The sequence below is a fragment of the Marmota marmota genome, unplaced genomic scaffold, assembly GCF_001458135.2.
Source record: "Marmota marmota marmota unplaced genomic scaffold, marMar, whole genome shotgun sequence".
In the NCBI taxonomy this organism is placed as follows: Eukaryota; Metazoa; Chordata; class Mammalia; order Rodentia; family Sciuridae; genus Marmota; species Marmota marmota.
This window is the reverse complement of record NW_026000075.1, coordinates 5,798,023-5,805,898: the sequence shown is the minus strand read 5'-3', so window position 1 is coordinate 5,805,898 and position 7,876 is coordinate 5,798,023.

Sequence of the window (7,876 nt, the reverse complement as noted above, 5' to 3'; positions counted from 1 at the left end):
ATTTTTCCCCCTTTTACTGTCCTACCTCCCACTGTTGGTTTTCATTGTTATTTTCCATTTCCTCTTCCTGTAATGTTTTGCCAAGGATGTTTTGAAGAGATGATTTTCTAGCTGCAAATTCTTTTAACTTTTGTTTATCGTGGAAGGTTTTAATTTCATCTTCCATCCTGAAGCTTAATTTCGCTGGATACACAATTCTTGGTTGGAATCCATTTTCTTTCAGCGTTTGAAATATGTTGTTCCAGGATCTTCTAGCTTTCAGAGTCTGTGTTGAAAGATCAGCTGTTATCCTGATTGGTTTACCCCTAACTGTAATCTGCTTCCTCTCTCTTGTGGCTTTTAAAATTCTCTCCTTATTCTGTATGTTGGGCATCTTCATTGTAATGTGTCTAGGTGTGGATCTCTTATGATTTTGCACATTCGGAGTCCTGTAGGCTTCTAGGATTTGGGATTCTGTCTCATTCTTCAAGTCTGGGAAGTTTTCTCGTATTATTTCGTTGAACAGATTGCTCATTCCTTTGGTTTGGACCTCTATACCTTCCTGTATCCCAATGATTCTTAAGTTTGGTCTCTTTATGTTATCCCATATTTCTTGGATGTTCTGCTCATGGTTTCTTAACAGTCTCACTGAGCTGTCTATGTTCTTTTCAAGTTGAGATACTTTGTGTTCATTGTCTGATGTTCTATCTTCTAAGTGTTCTACTCTGCTGGTAGTACTCTCATTTGAGTTTTTAATTTGGTTTATTGCTTCCTGCATTTCTAGGATTTCTGTTTGTTTTTTATAAACTCTGTCTCCCTGTAGAGTTGATCTTTTGCTCTTGGATTTGTTTATGTAATTCATTGTTGAAGCGATCTTTCATTGTCTGATTTTGCTGTCTAATGTCTTCCTTGAGACTCCAGATTATCTGAAGCCTGTATATCCTGAATTCTTTATCTGACATTCCATCTGCTGCAGATATTACCTCTTCTAAAGTTGAGTTGACCTGTATTGCTTGTGGTCCTTTCTTACCTTGTCTTTTCATACTGCTCGCGTTTCTTTCTGCTTGGTGAAACTGTTGTGTTATTGAATTTTCCCCCTATATATTTATATTGCTCTTGTATAGTTGCAAACTCTTCCTTTTGTGGAGAAAGACAATGTTAACAGTTCTCAATATCAATAGTACATCATCTAAGCACACGGTTTCCTTATTACTACATTTATAGCTAGATTCTATGTCTACAAATGTTGGTTTTGATTATCGTTTACAAATATAGTCATTAGTTTCATGAAAGGCATACCTTTTCTGGTAGCTTGAAGAAAACTGAATTTCAGGTATAGGATATTATGTTTATGGGGAAAGGAGTGAGGGTATGGGGTTAATCTAACTTAGTAACTTTGGAGAGCTCTAACCAATAGATGGGTAATTTATGGAAGAATGTATAGATTCAAATTCCTATCTGTATTTATAAGATTACCCTACTTATGAATAGTAAAATTTAGGGGGTTGCAAGTGGGATAGAGGGAGTAAGAGGGAAGAAAACAAATAACAAGGAATGGAAGAGAAAAAAGAGAGCGGGAAAAAGAAAATACAAGAAAAAGGAAAAGAAATAAAAAGGGGGAAGGGAGGTGGGGCATATGCAATTCTTCTATAGTATATTATTCTGGTGATTCAGTTGTTAAAGACCTTTTTCGTGCACAATTTTTGGTTTCACGTATGTTGAGGTTGCGAAGACCCGAGGGGGAAGACCTGTGCAGGCGTGGGAAGGGGGAGGGTAGAGGAGACTGGGTGAATGGCTGAAAGAGAGAGAGAGAAGAGAGAAAAAGAAAGAAAGAAAAAAAATGTCTCTCAGAACTCTGTTTTCATTTCTTCCAGTTGGTGGCGTTGTCTATTCCTAGCTTGAGTCTCTGGGTTCAGGATGGTGGTGGTAGTCAGTGTGAGAGGACTTGAGCTTCCACCTGTGGCCTCTCTACTCTTATTCTCTGAGATGTAAACCAGGTGCCTGATCCGCTGCAGAACCGTAATGGTAGCCACGCCAGCCAACCGGTTGGTGGGTTTTAATGGTTGGTTTGAATTTCCAAGATGAGTTCCATCAGTTTTTCTCATAAGGTGTTTGATGAGGTGGGGGTGTTGGGGAAACCTTATGTTTGTCAAGAGCTCAGTCAAGTGACCGCACAGGCAGGCGGCAGGGCCCCTCCTCCAGTTGGAGTAGTCTGTCTACCGCACCAGCAGGAGGCTGGGCTCCTCCACCTGGGGAGGTCTGTCTACCGCGCAGGCGAGTCGCTGGGCCTGTTCTCCAGGTTGCAGGTCTGCCTACTGTGCAGGCGTGGGTGGCGGCTGTGCCCTTCCTCCAATTGGGGTGATCTGTCTACCACGCCGCCGGGCTGCTCGAGAATTTTTTAAAAATATTTATTTTTCAGTTCTCAGCGGACACAACATCTTTGTTTGTATGTGGTGCTGAGGATCGATCCCGGGCCGCACGCATGCCAGGCAAGCGCGCTACTGCTTGAGCCACATCCCCAGCCCATCACTGTGCTTTTCTTAAAATGTAACATCCCATAATAAAAGCATCCAAGGTGACGACTGCTGAGAGCCATTTATCTATAACTTCAACAACAAAGCTGGTGTTAAATATAAAACCATTAATAACATTACCCAGCAAAGAAAGTATAGTCCAGAGTTCTAACTTAAGCTCTCATAACAAACAAAACCAAAACAAGAAAAACTCTTGAATTAGAATTGTTCTTTAGAACTAATTTACTATTTGACATTGGAGTGGAGAATGGGAATTTGATTTTCTCTTCTCACGGAGAGAAAAGAGAGTCATGAAATAAAAAAGCTGTAGACAAAAAAAGCCTTTCCCTTTTTGTGAGGGGGAAACTGTTTTAAAATCCTTCAAAGCTCAAATTTCTCCTCAAGTGATTAGAATAGAGAGGAACTCTCCCAGTTTTGCTCCTTTCCCCAGAATCCTGTGGGGTATGAAAGGAGCTGACTGGTGAGGTGTATCCTCTACTCTGATTTATAGCCATTTGTATTTGTGTTATCTATAAATTCGCTGTGGCGGCAACTGTGTATTTGTTGTGTCTTTCCAAAGAGTATTCTGAGTATTACCTCTGGTACTTTCATTTTTTGTTAGAGTTGAAGAACTTCTAAGAAAGTGTTCCTTGGATTGTGTAAAGTAAATCCCTTCACTCCCACATTCAGTAAAACCAACTATACAAAAAGTAACTTTTGAGAGTGGAATTTTGCCGGGAGGGGGGTGGGCAGGTATGTAAATTGAATGGAGGTTACATTTAATGTTGGTTGATTCTACTAGGAACAGAGAGAGTTCTCAAGAAATGGCATGCATGTCAATACATCCATCATTCCGCAGAACCAAGAGATCAGTATCAATGGTGACCTAAGAGTACACCTTAGTAATCTAGGGGGTAGGGGTTTTTGACTGGAATGGTGTATTTGGATAGAAATGGATGATGAAACCCCAGTTGCTATTAATTTACATAAATTATCCAGAGTTCCTGGCCTTGTCTTTGGGTGGTAGGTGATTGGTGTGTTTGACGGGATGATATATATTTTGTCAATACATATTTCGAACTCAACAATCAAATTCAAGAAACCCTTGGTGAATTTCCCAGTCTATGTTCAGCTTCATCAGATGGAAACAGTGAAGAGAATTCCAGACCCTAAGAATAGACCCTAAGAGAAGGATGGGTGAGGGTGCCTTATACTCTTACCTTACAATTTCACACTTCATTCATTCATTCATTCATTCATATTATTCAAATAATATTTAGTAAGTCTCTCTATAAGACTAAGGTAGACATGTCTTTGCTGTTGTGAGCATTGTGACCAGTAAAGATGTCATCCTAGAGTCAAATACGTAAATGTATGTGTTCTGTGAAAAAGTATAATATGTAGTTGGGAATAGGAATGAGTCTGAAGATCGGGCAAGGCTTGCTTCTCTAAAAATATGACAGTTGAGTAAGGGTTAGATCAGTTGAGTGAGGCAGGAAGAAGGAAGACATCCACCAAAAGAAATAACCGTTATAAAGGCTCTTCAATAAAGGATAAAGTACTTTAAAATCTCTATTCTTTTTAGTTATATGTGATGGTAGAGTGTATTTTGACATATTATACGTACATGGAGAATAAATTCCCATTCTTGTGGTTGTACATGATATGGAGTTACACGGTCATGTATTCATATATGAACATAAGGAAGTTTTGTCTGATTCACTCTACTATCTTTTCTATTCCCATCTCCCCTCCTTTCCCTTCATTCCCCTTTGTCTGATCCAATGAACTTCTATTCTTCTCTCCCCTCACCCTTACTGTGTGTTAGCATCCGCATATCAGAACATTCGGCCTTAGTTTTTTTTGGAATTGGCTTATTTCACTTAGCATGATAGTCTTCAGGTCCATCCATTTACGGGCAAATGCCATAATTTCATTCTTTTTTATGGCTGAGTAATATTCCATTGTGTATATATACCCCATTTTCTTTATCCATTCATCTGTTAAAGAGCACCTAGGTTGGTTCCATAGCTTAGCTATTGTGAATTGAGCTGCTGTAAACACTGATGTGGCTGCATCACTATAGTAGGCTAATATTAAGTCCTTTGGGTATATGGTGAGGAGTGGGATAGCTGGGTCAAATGGTGGTTCCATTCCAAGTTTTCTGAAAAAGGAGATAGTACTTTTGAAGGAAATGAAGAAACACAAATGTGGTTACACACAAAAGCAAAGGAGAGAGAGGCATGGAAGTTTGGAGAAGCAGGCAGAGAATCCCAAAAGGGCTCACAGGCCACAGGAAGATTTTAATGTTTATCCCAAGAGCAATGGAAATCCAATGAAGGAATTTAAGCAGGGGAAAATACATAATCAAAAGTTCATTTTAGTTTTGTTTTTGTTTTTGCAGTGCTGAGGCTTGAACCCAGGGTCTAACAAATGACAGGCAAGTGTTCGACCACAGAGCTATATTCCCTGTCAAATTCTCACTTTAGAAAATCTTTTGAGTTGTTCCTAGTTAAAATAGGTAAACTCAGAAACTACTCCAATTGTTCACATATACTTACATTTATACAATTGTCACATCTTCTGTGTGAGATTGTCTTTGCCCAACCCCCTTGAAACCCAGAATACAATAAGACCTTCCTGTACAGACCTGAAATTTGCTTGTTTCAGTATGGATACCCTATTTCTCCTTGAGTTGAGGACACATTTAGACTAAATATAACTCCTAAGAAGGCATTTTGCAGTTATATTCTCTTTCCCATTATAATTTAAGATTGATAACATGGAAGCAGCAGTTCTTAGAGAGGGCATCCAGATAACTGGATAATAAAATATTGAAAGGTTATATAAATAGGTCATTGAATATAATAAATATTTATGGTACCCATGAGTGAAAGGAAAACGTGTATAAGGAACCGTACGTGAAAATGGGGAAGCAAGACTAGAATTTTTCCTTTGGGTGGAAGGGCAGTATTTTTCTGGAGGAAGGCTGGGCTTCAGCAATCTAAGCTGCGGAAGGGCAGTATTTTTCTGGAGGAAGGCTGGGCTTCAGCAATCTAAGCTGCGGTATTATCTTGTAGAATTCATGCAATTGTCCAAGAAAGGCTGGGAATGAGCTTAGCAGTAGAGTTCTTGCCCAGCAATGTATAAGGCCCTGGGTTTGATCCCCAGCATTGCAAAATAAATCGTCCAACCATATCATCCTAACATGGGTACGAGGCTGCCCCTTGGTCAGGGTCAGGGATATTGGTTCTTGCCATGTTTTTCTCCCTCCCTAAGGTGTTAACCTCAGTCAGGTTTATGATGATTTACTAGCCATCAGGAAAGTGAAAATCAAACCTGTTTCTTCTAGGAGCATAACCCACAGTTGCACATGCTTCTGCTCACATGTCATCAGCCAGAATTTGGCTACACGACCAAGAGAAACTGGAAAATTGACTCAGTTGCCGGAGAAGTGAAAAACAAATACTGGGGACAGACAGACGGCATTCTCACCTACAGGGCTGTAGGCAAATGAAACTACCTTTACAGAACTCACTGTCTATTGGAGGGGGAAAGACATTGGAATACTAAATATTTATTTAATTATAGCTGTATAATACATAATTACTGTAATTCTACCTTGAGGTACAGGTGCCATTAGAGTCCATAGCAGAGGAGTCAACCTAATCTGATGGATGGGCAGGGATGGGACTGGGGGCCCTTGGAACACTGTTCCAAGGAGATAGCATCAAGACTAAGCCTTGAAGGAGGGTGAAGAATGAACCAGGGGAAGAGCAATCCTAGCAGAGGGAATTAGGAAGAAGCCTGGCACATTCCGGAGACTCAGAGACAATGGCCTAGAGAGAAAAGGGAAAGAAGGAATGGCCCTCGGGAGAGCAGAAGTGGCTGGTGGGAAAGCAGAGTGACTGGAGCTGAATAGAGAGAAGAAATTCCCGAGGAGTTTTACTGGAGGAGTGAAGGACGCAATTTGCTTTATAAAAAGATCACCTAGCTGCAAAGCAGGGAAATGTATGGGCTGGGACAGTGCCAGAAGTGAGAGACCAGGTAGCAATAAACCAAGTGGAGATGGAAATCAATGGAAAGAGCCGAGGTTATTTCAGGAAATGTATCAGGAGGATGAATTTTTCCCAGTTGTCATATGTGTGCAAACATCTCTATTCTACCCTCATAAGTAAATGCTGGTTTGACCTGGTTTGAAATTTTACACAATTATCATTTTCCTAGAATAGGGAAGAGGTCACTTAACTGTTTTCTAATAATGTTGTCAAGTAAAATCTTATTCCAGTCCATTCTTGTTCCTTTGTACATTGTTTTGGGTCTGAAAGCTTTTAGAATGTTCTTGTTTTCCTAAGAATCTGGAAATTCACCAGTATTTGTGTTGATTAAAACTTTTCTATTTTCATTTGTCCTACTTTATCTGCAGGCTCAACTCTGGGAAATTATTTTTGTTTTTGTTTTTGTTTTCAGGTATATTGCTCGCAAAGAGGCACAGACTTTAATGATAAAATTTTTAATTAAGTTACATACATAAGCAGTCATTTTGTTGAAATTCTTTTTTTATATATTTTTTATTTATATATAAAAGTGGAATGCATTACGATTCTTATGACATATATAGAGCACAATTTTTCATATCTCTGGTTGTATACATAGTATATTCACACTAATTTGTGTCTTCATACCTGTACTTTGCATAATAATGATCATCACATTCAACCATCATTAATTACCTCGTGCCCCCTCCCTTCTCCTCCCACCCCTCTGCCCTATCTAGAGTTCGTCTATTCCTCTCATGCTCCCTTTCCCTCTCTCTCTATGAATCAGCCTCCTTATATCAAAGAAAAAATTCAGCATTTGGTTTTTTGGGCTTGGCTAACTTCACTTAGCATTATCTTCTCTAACTCCATCTATTTACCTGCAAATGCCATGATTTTATTCTCTTTTATGGCTGAATAGTATTCCATTGTGTATATATGCCACATTTTTTTACCCATTCATCTACTGAAGGGCATCTAGGTTGGTTCCACAGTTTAGCTATTGTGAATTGTGCTGCTATAAACATTGATGTGGCTGTGTCCCTGTATTATGCTATTTTAATTTAAGTCCTTTGGGTGTAGACCGAGGAGAGGGATAGCTGGGTCAAATGGTGGTTCCATTCCCAATTTTCCAAGAAATCTCCATACTTCACACCAATTTGTAGTTCCACCAGCAATGTATGAGTGTATCAATTTATTTTTTTATTTGATTTTTAAAAATTTGTTCTTTTTAGTTATACATGACAGTAGAATGTATTTTGATGTAACATACTTACATGGAGTATAACTTCCCATTCTTGTGGTTGTACATGATGTGGAGTTACACTGGTCATGTATTCATATATG